Source organism: Bufo gargarizans, chromosome 3 (assembly GCF_014858855.1).
Source record: "Bufo gargarizans isolate SCDJY-AF-19 chromosome 3, ASM1485885v1, whole genome shotgun sequence".
In the NCBI taxonomy this organism is placed as follows: domain Eukaryota; kingdom Metazoa; phylum Chordata; class Amphibia; order Anura; family Bufonidae; genus Bufo; species Bufo gargarizans.
Window position 1 is genome coordinate 587,293,075 of NC_058082.1, and position 14,671 is coordinate 587,307,745.

Genomic DNA, 14,671 nt, shown 5'->3' on the forward strand with positions numbered 1-14,671 from the left:
AACCCATACCTGTCACCCAGCGCCTAAATACTAGGCCTCAAATTTATATCCTGCTAAATCTGCTCGTTAGTGCTGTAGCTGGGCGAGTTATTTAGTGTCCGTTCAAGCACATTTCTTGTTCTGGGTTGAAATACAATTCCCAATTTAGCAATTTCATAATTTAGTGGTTTCTGCTATATCAGAGCTATTTGAAATCTATCCCTAAAAGGGTAGATAATATTGCAAGGTGCACATAGGGTCATTCAGAATAACTTCACACACACCCGCTACTGTGTATTTCCAAGTCTAATTCTGTCACTAAACCCATACCTGTCACCCAGCGCCTAAATACTAGGCCTCAAATTTATATCCAGCTAAATCTGTCCTTAGTGCTGTAGCTGGGCGAGTTATTTAGTGTCCGTTCAAGCACATTTCTTGTTCTGGGTTGAAATACAATTCCCAATTTAGCAATTTCATAATTTAGTGGTTTCTGCTATATCAGAGCTATTTGAAATCTATCCCTAAAAGGGTATATAATATTCAAGGTGCACATTGGGTCATTCAGAATAACTTCACACACACCCGCTACTGTGTATTTCCAAGTCTAATTCTGTCACTAAACCCATACCTGTCACCCAGCGCCTAAATACTAGGCCTCAAATTTATATCCTGCTAAATCTCTCGTTAACGCTGTCCTGTTGGCTGGGCGAAGTTATTTAGTGTCCGTTCAAGCACATTTCTTGTTCTGGGTTGAAATACAATTCCCAATTTAGCAATTTCATAATTTAGTGGTTTCTGCTATATCAGAGCTATTTGAAATCTATCCCTAAAAGGGTATATAATATTCAAGGTGCACATTGGGTCATTCAGAATAACTTCACACACACCCGCTACTGTGTATTTCCAAGTCTAATTCTGTCACTAAACCCATACCTGTCACCCAGCGCCTAAATACTAGGCCTCAAATTTATATCCTGCTAAATCTCTCGTTACGTGTCTGTAGCTGGGCGAGTTATTTAGTGTCCGTTCAAGCACATTTCTTGTTCTGGGTTGAAATACAATTCCCAATTTAGCAATTTCATAATTTAGTGGTTTCTGCTATATCAGAGCTATTTGAAATCTATCCCTAAAAGGGTATATAATATTCAAGGTGCACATTGGGTCATTCAGAATAACTTCACACACACCCGCTACTGTGTATTTCCAAGTCTAATTCTGTCACTAAACCCATACCTGTCACCCAGCGCCTAAATACTAGGCCTCAAATTTATATCCTGCTAAATCTCTCGTTACGCTGTCCTGTTGTGGCTGGGAAAGTTATTTAGTGTCCGTCAAAGCACATTTTTGTTCTGGGTTGAAATACAATTCCCAATTTAGCAATTTCATAATTTAGTGGTTTCTGCTATATCAGAGCTATTTGAAATCTATCCCTAAAAGGGTATATAATATTCAAGGTGCACATTGGGTCATTCAGAATAACTTCACACACACCCGCTACTGTGTATTTCCAAGTCTAATTCTGTCACTAAACCCATACCTGTCACCCAGCGCCTAAATACTAGGCCTCAAATTTATATCCTGCTAAATCTCTCGTTAACGCTGTCCTGTGTGGCTGGGAAAGTTATTTAGTGTCCGTCAAAGCACATTTTTGTTCTGGGTTGAAATACAATTCCCAATTTAGCAATTTCATAATTTAGTGGTTTCTGCTATATCAGAGCTATTTGAAATCTATCCCTAAAAGGGTATATAATATTCAAGGTGCACATTGGGTCATTCAGAATAACTTCACACACACCCGCTACTGTGTATTTCCAAGTCTAATTCTGTCACTAAACCCATACCTGTCACCCAGCGCCTAAATACTAGGCCTCAAATTTATATCCTGCTAAATCTCTCGTTAACGCTGTCCTGTTGTGCTGGGAAAGTTATTTAGTGTCCGTCAAAGCACATTTTTTGTTCTGGGTTGAAATACAATTCCCAATTTAGCAATTTCATAATTTAGTGGTTTCTGCTATATCAGAGCTATTTGAAATCTATCCCTAAAAGGGTATATAATATTCAAGGTGCACATTGGGTCATTCAGAATAACTTCACACACACCCGCTACTGTGTATTTCCAAGTCTAATTCTGTCACTAAACCCATACCTGTCACCCAGCGCCTAAATACTAGGCCTCAAATTTATATCCTGCTAAATCTCTCGTTAACGCTGTCCTGTTGTGGCTGGGAAGTTATTTAGTGTCCGTCAAAGCACATTTTTTGTTCTGGGTTGAAATACAATTCCCAATTTAGCAATTTCATAATTTAGTGGTTTCTGCTATATCAGAGCTATTTGAAATCTATCCCTAAAAGGGTATATAATATTCAAGGTGCACATTGGGTCATTCAGAATAACTTCACACACACCCGCTACTGTGTATTTCCAAGTCTAATTCTGTCACTAAACCCATACCTGTCACCCAGCGCCTAAATACTAGGCCTCAAATTTATATCCTGCTAAATCTCTCGTTAACGCTGTCCTGTTGTGGCTGGGAAAGTTATTTAGTGTCCGTCAAAGCACATTTTTTGTTCTGGGTTGAAATACAATTCCCAATTTAGCAATTTCATAATTTAGTGGTTTCTGCTATATCAGAGCTATTTGAAATCTATCCCTAAAAGGGTATATAATATTCAAGGTGCACATTGGGTCATTCAGAATAACTTCACACACACCCGCTACTGTGTATTTCCAAGTCTAATTCTGTCACTAAACCCATACCTGTCACCCAGCGCCTAAATACTAGGCCTCAAATTTATATCCTGCTAAATCTCTCGTTAACGCTGTCCTGTTGTGGCTGGGAAAGTTATTTAGTGTCCGTCAAAGCACATTTTTTGTTCTGGGTTGAAATACAATTCCCAATTTAGCAATTTCATAATTTAGTGGTTTCTGCTATATCAGAGCTATTTGAAATCTATCCCTAAAAGGGTATATAATATTCAAGGTGCACATTGGGTCATTCAGAATAACTTCACACACACCCGCTACTGTGTATTTCCAAGTCTAATTCTGTCACTAAACCCATACCTGTCACCCAGCGCCTAAATACTAGGCCTCAAATTTATATCCTGCTAAATCTCTCGTTAACGCTGTCCTGTTGTGGCTGGGAAAGTTATTTAGTGTCCGTCAAAGCACATTTTTTGTTCTGGGTTGAAATACAATTCCCAATTTAGCAATTTCATAATTTAGTGGTTTCTGCTATATCAGAGCTATTTGAAATCTATCCCTAAAAGGGTATATAATATTCAAGGTGCACATTGGGTCATTCAGAATAACTTCACACACACCCGCTTCTGTGCATTTCCAAGTCTAATTCTGTCACTAAATCCCATACCTGTCACCCAGCGCCTAAATACTAGGCCTCAAATTTATATCCTGCTAAATCTCTCGTTAACGCTGTCCTGTTGTGGCTGGGAAAGTTATTTAGTGTCCGTCAAAGCACATTTTTTGTTCTGGGTTGAAATACAATTCCCAATTTAGCAATTTCATAATTTAGTGGTTTCTGCTATATCAGAGCTATTTGAAATCTATCCCTAAAAGGGTATATAATATTCAAGGTGCACATTGGGTCATTCAGAATAACTTCACACACACCCGCTACTGTGTATTTCCAAGTCTAATTCTGTCACTAAACCCATACCTGTCACCCAGCGCCTAAATACTAGGCCTCAAATTTATATCCTGCTAAATCTCTCGTTAACGCTGTCCTGTTGTGGCTGGGAAAGTTATTTAGTGTCCGTCAAAGCACATTTTTTGTTCTGGGTTGAAATACAATTCCCAATTTAGCAATTTCATAATTTAGTGGTTTCTGCTATATCAGAGCTATTTGAAATCTATCCCTAAAAGGGTATATAATATTCAAGGTGCACATTGGGTCATTCAGAATAACTTCACACACACCCGCTACTGTGTATTTCCAAGTCTAATTCTGTCACTAAATCCATACCTGTCACCCAGCGCCTAAATACTAGGCCTCAAATTTATATCCTGCTAAATCTCTCGTTAACGCTGTCCTGTTGTGGCTGGGAAAGTTATTTAGTGTCCGTCAAAGCACATTTTTTGTTCTGGGTTGAAATACAATTCCCAATTTAGCAATTTCATAATTTAGTGGTTTCTGCTATATCAGAGCTATTTGAAATCTATCCCTAAAAGGGTATATAATATTCAAGGTGCACATTGGGTCATTCAGAATAACTTCACACACACCCGCTACTGTGTATTTCTAAGTCTAATTCTGTCACTAAACCCATACCTGTCACCCAGCGCCTAAATACTAGGCCTCAAATTTATATCCTGCTAAATCTCTCGTTAACGCTGTCCTGTTGTGGCTGGGAAAGTTATTTAGTGTCCGTCAAAGCACATTTTTTGTTCTGGGTTGAAATACAATTCCCAATTTAGCAATTTCATAATTTAGTGGTTTCTGCTATATCAGAGCTATTTGAAATCTATCCCTAAAAGGGTATATAATATTCAAGGTGCACATTGGGTCATTCAGAATAACTTCACACACACCCGCTTCTGTGTATTTCCAAGTCTAATTCTGTCACTAAACCCATACCTGTCACCCAGCGCCTAAATACTAGGCCTCAAATTTATATCCTGCTAAATCTCTCGTTAACGCTGTCCTGTTGTGGCTGGGAAAGTTATTTAGTGTCCGTCAAAGCACATTTTTTGTTCTGGGTTGAAATACAATTCCCAATTTAGCAATTTCATAATTTAGTGGTTTCTGCTATATCAGAGCTATTTGAAATCTATCCCTAAAAGGGTATATAATATTCAAGGTGCACATTGGGTCATTCAGAATAACTTCACACACACCCGCTACTGTGTATTTCCAAGTCTAATTCTGTCACTAAACCCATACCTGTCACCCAGCGCCTAAATACTAGGCCTCAAATTTATATCCAGCTAAATCTGTCCTTAGTGCTGTAGCTGGGCGAGTTATTTAGTGTCCGTTCAAGCACATTTCTTGTTCTGGGTTGAAATACAATTCCCAATTTAGCAATTTCATAATTTAGTGGTTTCTGCTATATCAGAGCTATTTGAAATCTATCCCTAAAAGGGTATATCATATTGAAGGTGCACATAGGGTACATTCAGAATAACTTCACACACACCCGCTACTGTGTCATTTCCAAGTCTAATTCTGTCACTAAACCCATACCTGTCACCCAGCGCCTAAATACTAGGCCTCAAATTTATATCCAGCTAAATCTGTCCTTAGTGCTGTAGCTGGGCGAGTTATTTAGTGTCCGTTCAAGCACATTTCTTGTTCTGGGTTGAAATACAATTCCCAATTTAGCAATTTCATAATTTAGTGGTTTCTGCTATATCAGAGCTATTTGAAATCTATCCCTAAAAGGGTATATAATATTCAAGGTGCACATTGGGTCATTCAGAATAACTTCACACACACCGCTACTGTGTATTTCCAAGTCTAATTCTGTCACTAAACCCATACCTGTCACCCAGCGCCTAAATACTAGGCCTCAAATTTATATCCTGCTAAATCTCTCGTTAACGCTGTCCTGTTGTGGCTGGGAAAGTTATTTAGTGTCCGTCAAGCACATTTTTTGTTCTGGGTTGAAATACAATTCCCAATTTAGCAATTTCATAATTTAGTGGTTTCTGCTATATCAGAGCTATTTGAAATCTATCCCTAAAAGGGTATATAATATTCAAGGTGCACATTGGGTCATTCAGAATAACTTCACACACACACGCTTACTGTGCATTTCCAAGTCTAATTCTGTCACTAAATCCATACCGGTCACCCAGCGCCTAAATACTAGGCCTCAAATTTATATCCTGCTAAATCTCTCGTTAACGCTGTCCTGTTGTGGCTGGGAAAGTTATTTAGTGTCCGTCAAAGCACATTTTTTGTTCTGGGTTGAAATACAATTCCCAATTTAGCAATTTCATAATTTAGTGGTTTCTGCTATATCAGAGCTATTTGAAATCTATCCCTAAAAGGGTATATAATATTCAAGGTGCACATTGGGTCATTCAGAATAACTTCACACACACCCGCTACTGTGTATTTCCAAGTCTAATTCTGTCACTAAACCCATACCTGTCACCCAGCGCCTAAATACTAGGCCTCAAATTTATATCCTGCTAAATCTCTCGTTAACGCTGTCCTGTTGTGGCTGGGAAAGTTATTTAGTGTCCGTCAAAGCACATTTTTTGTTCTGGGTTGAAATACAATTCCCAATTTAGCAATTTCATAATTTAGTGGTTTCTGCTATATCAGAGCTATTTGAAATCTATCCCTAAAAGGGTATATAATATTCAAGGTGCACATTGGGTCATTCAGAATAACTTCACACACACACGCTTCTGTGCATTTCCAAGTCTAATTCTGTCACTAAATCCATACCGGTCACCCAGCGCCTAAATACTAGGCCTCAAATTTATATCCTGCTAAATCTCTCGTTAACGCTGTCCTGTTGTGGCTGGGAAAGTTATTTAGTGTCCGTCAAAGCACATTTTTTGTTCTGGGTTGAAATACAATTCCCAATTTAGCAATTTCATAATTTAGTGGTTTCTGCTATATCAGAGCTATTTGAAATCTATCCCTAAAAGGGTATATAATATTCAAGGTGCACATTGGGTCATTCAGAATAACTTCACACACACACGCTTCTGTGCATTTCCAAGTCTAATTCTGTCACTAAATCCATACCGGTCACCCAGCGCCTAAATACTAGGCCTCAAATTTATATCCCGCTGAATTTGAATACAATACATTGGGCCAAATAATATATTTGTTGTTGTGGTGAACCATAACAATGAGAAAAACATCTAGTAAGGGACGCGGACGTGGACATGGTCGTGGTGGTGTTAGTGGACCCTCTGGTGCTGGGAGAGGACGTGGCCGTTCTGCCACATCCACACGTCCTAGTGTACCAACTACCTCAGGTCCCAGTAGCCGCCAGAATTTACAGCGATATATGGTGGGGCCCAATGCCGTTCTAAGGATGGTAAGGCCTGAGCAGGTACAGGCATTAGTCAATTGGGTGGCCGACAGTGGATCCAGCACGTTCACATTATCTCCCACCCAGTCTTCTGCAGAAAGCGCACAGATGGCGCCTGAAAACCAACCCCATCAGTCTGTCACATCACCCCCATGCATACCAGGGAAACTGTCTCAGCCTCAAGTTATGCAGCAGTCTCTTATGCTGTTTGAAGACTCCGCTGGCAGGGTTTCCCAAGGGCATCCACCTAGCCCTTCCCCAGCGGTGAAAGACATAGAATGCACTGACGCACAACCACTTATGTTTCCTGATGATGAGGACATGGGAATACCACCTCAGCATGTCTCTGATGATGACGAAACACAGGTGCCAACTGCTGCGTCTTTCTGCAGTGTGCAGACTGAACAGGAGGTCAGGGATCAAGACTGGGTGGAAGACGATGCAGGGGACGATGAGGTCCTAGACCCCACATGGAATGAAGGTCGTGCCACTGACTTTCACAGTTCGGAGGAAGAGGCAGTGGTGAGACCGAGCCAACAGCGTAGCAAAAGAGGGAGCAGTGGGCAAAAGCAGAACACCCGCCGCCAAGAGACTCCGCCTGCTACTGACCGCCGCCATCTGGGACCGAGCACCCCAAAGGCAGCTTCAAGGAGTTCCCTGGCATGGCACTTCTTCAAACAATGTGCTGACGACAAGACCCGAGTGGTTTGCACGCTGTGCCATCAGAGCCTGAAGCGAGGCATTAACGTTCTGAACCTGAGCACAACCTGCATGACCAGGCACCTGCATGCAAAGCATGAACTGCAGTGGAGTAAACACCTTAAAACCAAGGAAGTCACTCAGGCTCCCCCTGCTACCTCTTCTGCTGCTACCGCCTCGGCCTATTCTGCTGCTGCCGCCTCGACCTCTTCCTCCGCCTCTGGAGGAACGTTGGCACCTGCCGCCCAGCAAACAGGGGATGTACCACCAACACCACCACCACCACCTCCGTCACCAAGCGTCTCAACCATGTCACACGCCAGCGTTCAGCTCTCCATCTCACAAACATTTGATAGAAAGCGTAAATTCCCACCTAGCCACCCTCGATCCCTGGCCCTGAATGCCAGCATTTCTAAACTACTGGCCTATGAAATGCTGTCATTTAGGCTGGTGGACACAGACAGCTTCAAACAGCTCATGTCGCTTGCTGTCCCACAGTATGTTGTTCCCAGCCGGCACTACTTCTCCAAGAGAGCCGTGCCTTCCCTGCACAACCAAGTATCCGATAAAATCAAGTGTGCACTGCGCAACGCCATCTGTAGCAAGGTCCACCTAACCACAGATACGTGGACCAGTAAGCACGGCCAGGGACGCTATATCTCCCTAACTGCACACTGGGTAAATGTAGTGGCAGCTGGGCCCCAGGCGGAGAGCTGTTTGGCGCACGTCCTTCCGCCGCCAAGGATCGCAGGGCAACATTCTTTGCCTCCTGTTGCCACCTCCTCCTTCTCGGCTTCCTCCTCCTCTTCTTCCACCTGCTCATCCAGTCAGCCACACACCTTCACCACCAACTTCAGCACAGCCCGGGGTAAACGTCAGCAGGCCATTCTGAAACTCATATGTTTGGGGGACAGGCCCCACACCGCACAGGAGTTGTGGCGGGGTATTGAACAACAGACCGACGAGTGGTTGCTGCTGGTGAGCCTCAAGCCCGGCCTGGTGGTGTGTGATAATGGGCGAAATCTCGTTGCAGCTCTGGGACTAGCCAATTTGACGCACATCCCTTGCTTGGCGCATGTGCTGAATTTGGTGGTGCAGAGGTTCATTCACAACTACCCCGACATGTCAGAGCTGCTGCATAAAGTGCGGGCCGTCTGTTCGCGCTTCCGGCGTTCACAGCCTGCTGCTGCTCGCCTGTCTGCGCTACAGCGTAACTTCGGCCTTCCCGCTCACCGCCTCATATGCGACGTGCCCACCAGGTGGAACTCCACCTTGCACATGCTGGACAGACTGTGCGAGCAGCAGCAGGCCATAGTGGAGTTTCAGCTGCAGCACGCACGGGTCAGTCGCACTACAGAACAGCACCACTTCACCACCAATGACTGGGCCTCCATGCGAGACCTGTGTGCCCTGTTGCGCTGTTTCGAGTACTCCACCAACATGGCCAGTGGCGATGACACCGTTATCAGCGTTACAATACCACTTCTATGTCTCCTTGAGAAAACACTTAGGGCGATGATGGAAGAGGAGGTGGCCCAGGAGGAGGAGGAGGAGGAGGAAGAGGGGTCATTTTTAGCACTTTCAGGCCAGTCTCTTCGAAGTGACTCAGAGGGAGGTTTTTGGCAACAGCAGAGGCCAGGTACAAATGTGGCCAGCCAGGGCCCACTACTGGAGGACGAGGAGGACGAGGATGAGGAGGAGGTGGAGGAGGATGAGGATGAAGCATGGTCACAGCGGGGTGGCACCCAACGCAGCTCGGGTCCATCACTGGTGCGTGGCTGGGGGGAAAGGCAGGACGATGACGATACGCCTCCCACAGAGGACAGCTTGTCCTTACCCCTGGGCAGCCTGGCACACATGAGCGACTACATGCTGCAGTGCCTGCGCAACGACAGCAGAGTTGCCCACATTTTAACCTGTGCGGACTACTGGGTTGCCACCCTGCTGGATCCACGCTACAAAGACAATGTGCCCACCTTACTTCCTGCACTGGAGCGTGATAGGAAGATGCGCGAGTACAAGCGCACGTTGGTAGACGCGCTACTGAGAGCATTCCCAAATGTCACAGGGGAACAAGTGGAAGCCCAAGGCCAAGGCAGAGGAGGACCAAGAGGTCGCCAAGGCAGCTGTGTCACGGCCAGCTCCTCTGAGGGCAGGGTTAGCATGGCAGAGATGTGGAAAACTTTTGTCAACACGCCACAGCTAACTGCACCACCACCTGATACGCAACGTGTTAGCAGGAGGCAACATTTCACTAACATGGTGGAACAGTACGTGTGCACACCCCTCCACGTACTGACTGATGGTTCGGCCCCATTCAACTTCTGGGTCTCTAAATTGTCCACGTGGCCAGAGCTAGCCTTTTATGCCTTGGAGGTGCTGGCCTGCCCGGCAGCCAGCGTTTTGTCTGAACGTGTATTCAGCACGGCAGGGGGCGTCATTACAGACAAACGCAGCCGCCTGTCTACAGCCAATGTGGACAAGCTGACGTTCATAAAAATGAACCAGGCATGGATCCCACAGGACCTGTCCGTCCCTTGTCCAGATTAGACATTAACTACCTCCCCATAACCATATATTATTGGACTCCAGGGCACTTCCTCATTCAATCCTATTTTTATTTTCATTTTACCATTATATTGCGAGGCTACCCAAAGTTGAATGAACCTCTCCTCTGCCTGTGTGCTAGGCCTAAATATATGCCAATGGACTGTTGCAGTGGTGGCTGACATGAAGCCTGATTCTCTGCTATGACATGCAGACTAATTCTCTGCTGACATGAAGCCAGATTGTCTGTTACGGGACCTCTCTCCTCTGCCTGGGTGCTGGGCCTAAATTTATGACAATGGACTGTTGCAGTGGTGGCTGACGTGAAGCCTGATTCTCTGCTATGACATGCAGACTGATTCTCTGCTGACATGAAGCCAGATTGTCTGTTACGGGACCTCTCTGCTCTGCCTGTGTGCTAGGCCTAAATATATGCCAATGGACTGTTGCAGTGGTGGGTGACGTGAAGCCTCATTCTCTGCTATGACATGCAGACTGATTCTCTGCTGACATGAAGCCAGATCGTCTGTTACGGGACCTCTCTGCTCTGCCTGTGTGCTAGGCCTAAATATATGCCAATGGACTGTTGCAGTGGTGGGTGACGTGAAGCCTCATTCTCTGCTATGACATGCAGACTGATTCTCTGCTGTCATGAAGCCAGATTGTCTGTTACGGGACCTCTCTGCTCTGCCTGTGTGCTAGGCCTAAATATATGCCAATGGACTGTTGCAGTGGTGGGTGACGTGAAGCCTCATTCTCTGCTATGACATGCAGACTGATTCTCTGCTGACATGAAGCCAGATTGTCTGTTACGGGACCTCTCTCCTCTGCCTGTGTGCTAGGCCTAAATATATGCCAATGGACTGTTGCAGTGGTGGCTGACGTGAAGCCTCATTCTCTGCTATGACATGCAGACTGATTCTCTGCTGACATGAAGCCAGATCGTCTGTTACGGGACCTCTCTGCTCTGCCTGTGTGCTAGGCCTAAATATATGCCAATGGACTGTTGCAGTGGTGGGTGACGTGAAGCCTCATTCTCTGCTATGACATGCAGACTGATTCTCTGCTGTCATGAAGCCAGATTGTCTGTTACGGGACCTCTCTGCTCTGCCTGTGTGCTAGGCCTAAATATATGCCAATGGACTGTTGCAGTGGTGGGTGACGTGAAGCCTCATTCTCTGCTATGACATGCAGACTGATTCTCTGCAGACATGAAGCCAGATTGTCTGTTACGGGACCTCTCTCCTCTGCCTGTGTGCTAGGCCTAAATATATGCCAATGGACTGTTGCAGTGGTGGCTGACGTGAAGCCTCATTCTCTGCTATGACATGCAGACTAATTCTCTGCTGACATGAAGCCAGATTGTCTGTTATGGGACCTCTCTCCTCTGCCTGGGTGCTGGGCCTAAATTTATGACAATCTACTTTTGCAGTGGTGGCTGACGTGAAGCCTGATTCTCTGCTATGACATGCAGACTGATTCTCTGCTGACATGAAGCCAGATCCTCTGTTACGGGACCTCTCTCCTCTGCCTGTGTGTGTGCTGGGCCTAAATATATGCCAATGGACTGTTGCAGTGGTGGCTGACGTGAAGCCTCATTCTCTGCTATGACATGCAGACTGATTCTCTGCTGACATGAAGCCAGATTCTCTGTTACGGGACCTCTCTCCTCTGCCTGTGTGTGTGCTGGGCCTAAATATATGCCAATGGACTGTTGCAGTGGTGGCTGACGTGAAGCCTCATTCTCTGCTATGACATGCAGACTGATTCTCTGCTGACATGAAGCCAGATTCTCTGTTACGGGACCTCTCTCCTCTGCCTGTGTGTGTGCTGGGCCTAAATATATGCCAATGGACTGTTGCAGTGGTGGCTGACGTGAAGCCTCATTCTCTGCTATGACATGCAGACTAATTCTCTGCTGACATGAAGACAGATTCTCTGTTACGGGACCTCCCTCCTCTGCCTGGGTGCTGGGCCTAAATATATGCCAATGGACTGTTGCAGTGGTGGCTGACGTGAAGCCTCATTCTCTGCTATGACATGCAGACTAATTCTCTGCTGACATGAAGACAGATTCTCTGTTACGGGACCTCTCTCCTCTGCCTGGGTGCCGGGGCCTAAATATCTGAGAATGGACTGTTCCAGTGGTGGGTGACGGGAAGCCAGATTCTCTGCTATGGAACCTCTCTCCAATTGATTTGGGTTAATTTTTATTTATTTAATTTTTATTTTAATTCATTTCCCTATCCACATTTGTTTGCAGGGGATTTACCTACATGTTGCTGCCTTTTGCAGCCCTCTAGCTCTTTCCTGGGCTGTTTTACAGCCTTTTTAGTGCCGAAAAGTTCGGGTCCCCATTGACTTCAATGGGGTTCGGGTTCGGGACGAAGTTCGGATCGGGTTCGGATCCCGAACCCGAACATTTCCGGGATGTTCGGCCAAACTTCTCGAACCCGAACATCCAGGTGTTCGCTCAACTCTAGTTGTAAGTTAAAAAATTCGCAATAAAAATTCGAATCCGAAAATTCGCATATTACACAATCATTACCTTGCCGATTTTTTTCAAGAAAAAAAAACAAAAGATTATAGCACTATATTAGCTAAATTGCTCTATTTTCGATTTTTTTAATATTCGCTATATTGCTATAACAGTTTTTTCGAATATTCGTAATTATAGCAATATAGCGAATATTCGAAAAAAACGAATATAGAGCAATTTAGCTAACAGAGTGCTATAATCTTCTTTGTCTTAAAGTTGAAAAAATAGCAATAAAAATTCGAATCCGAAAATTCAAATTACGAAAATTCGCATATTACACAATAATTACCTTGCCGATTTTTTCAAGAAAAAAAAATCGTGCATTTTCGAATATGACCCCTGCCGCTCATCACTAATCACTACTCCTAAAGTCAAGTATATTGCAGCCTTCTTATTGGCCCACAAGCTAGAAGCAGGAAGGGATCATGTGTACTGATAAAAAAAAAAAAAAAAAAAAAACGGAAAAAACGAATATTCGAAATTACGAATATATATAACTATATTTGAAATATTCGCGAATTTTCGAAGTGGCTATATTCGCGATAAAAATTCGAAATTCGAATATTCGTGATCAACACTACTGAATATATCATTTGAAAAGGACCATATTATAAAAGCGTTATTCATGGATAAGAATGTTAACCTCTTTGTGCAAATGGACCTTACTACATTCATATCATTATGTCCATGATATGGGGAAAAGAAGCAGATGTCTAATTTCATGCTTCTGCAGCCAGGATTGGAGATATTATGAGTCAGATCTTTGCCATTTACCACCTGGCCATTTAATCAGCCATTGACTGTGACGGATAGATGGTAGGCAGAGGCAGGGTTCTGCCTACCATATACGACCATAGATATACTTATTAGTCGAAGATTGCCTGTAAATTATGTTATACTGATTATACCAATGCATTATACACTACGTGCAGAATTATTAGGCAAATGAGTATTTTGACCACATCATCCTCTTTATGCATGTTGTCTTACTCCAAGCTGTATAGGCTCGAAAGCCTACTACCAATTAAGCATATTAGGTGATGTGCATCTCTGTAATGAGAAGGGGTGTGGTCTAATGACATCAACACCCTATATCAGGTGTGCATAATTATTAGGCAACTTCCTTTCCTTTGGCAAAATGGGTCAAAAGAAGGACTTGACAGGCTCAGAAAAGTCAAAAATAGTGAGATATCTTGCAGAGGGATGCAGCACTCTTAAAATTGCAAAGCTTCTGAAGCGTGATCATCGAACAATCAAGCGTTTCATTCAAAATAGTCAACAGGGTCGCAAGAAGCGTGTGGAAAAACCAAGGCGCAAAATAACTGCCCATGAACTGAGAAAAGTCAAGCGTGCAGCTGCCAAGATGCCACTTGCCACCAGTTTGGTCATATTTCAGAGCTGCAACATCAATGGAGTGCCCAAAAGCACAAGGTGTGCAATACTCAGAGACATGGCCAAGGTAAGAAAGGCTGAAAGACGACCACCACTGAACAAGACACACAATCTGAAACGTCAAGACTGGGCCAAGAAATATCTCAAGACTGATTTTTCAAAGGTTTTATGGACTGATGAAATGAGAGTGAGTCTTGATGGGCCAGATGGATGGGCCCGTGGCTGGATTGGTAAAGGGCAGAGAGCTCCAGTCCGACTCAGACGCCAGCAAGGTGGAGGTGGAGTACTGGTTTGGTCTGGTATCATCAAAGATGAGCTTGTGGGGCCTTTTTGGGTTGAGGATGGAGTCAAGCTCAACTCCCAGTCCTACTGCCAGTTTCTGGAAGACACCTTCTTCAAGCAGTGGTACAGGAAGAAGTCTGCAAGGTAAGAAAAACATGATTTTCATGCAGGACAATGCTCCTCAAAAATACAACTTGCCTAATAATTATGCACTCCCTGT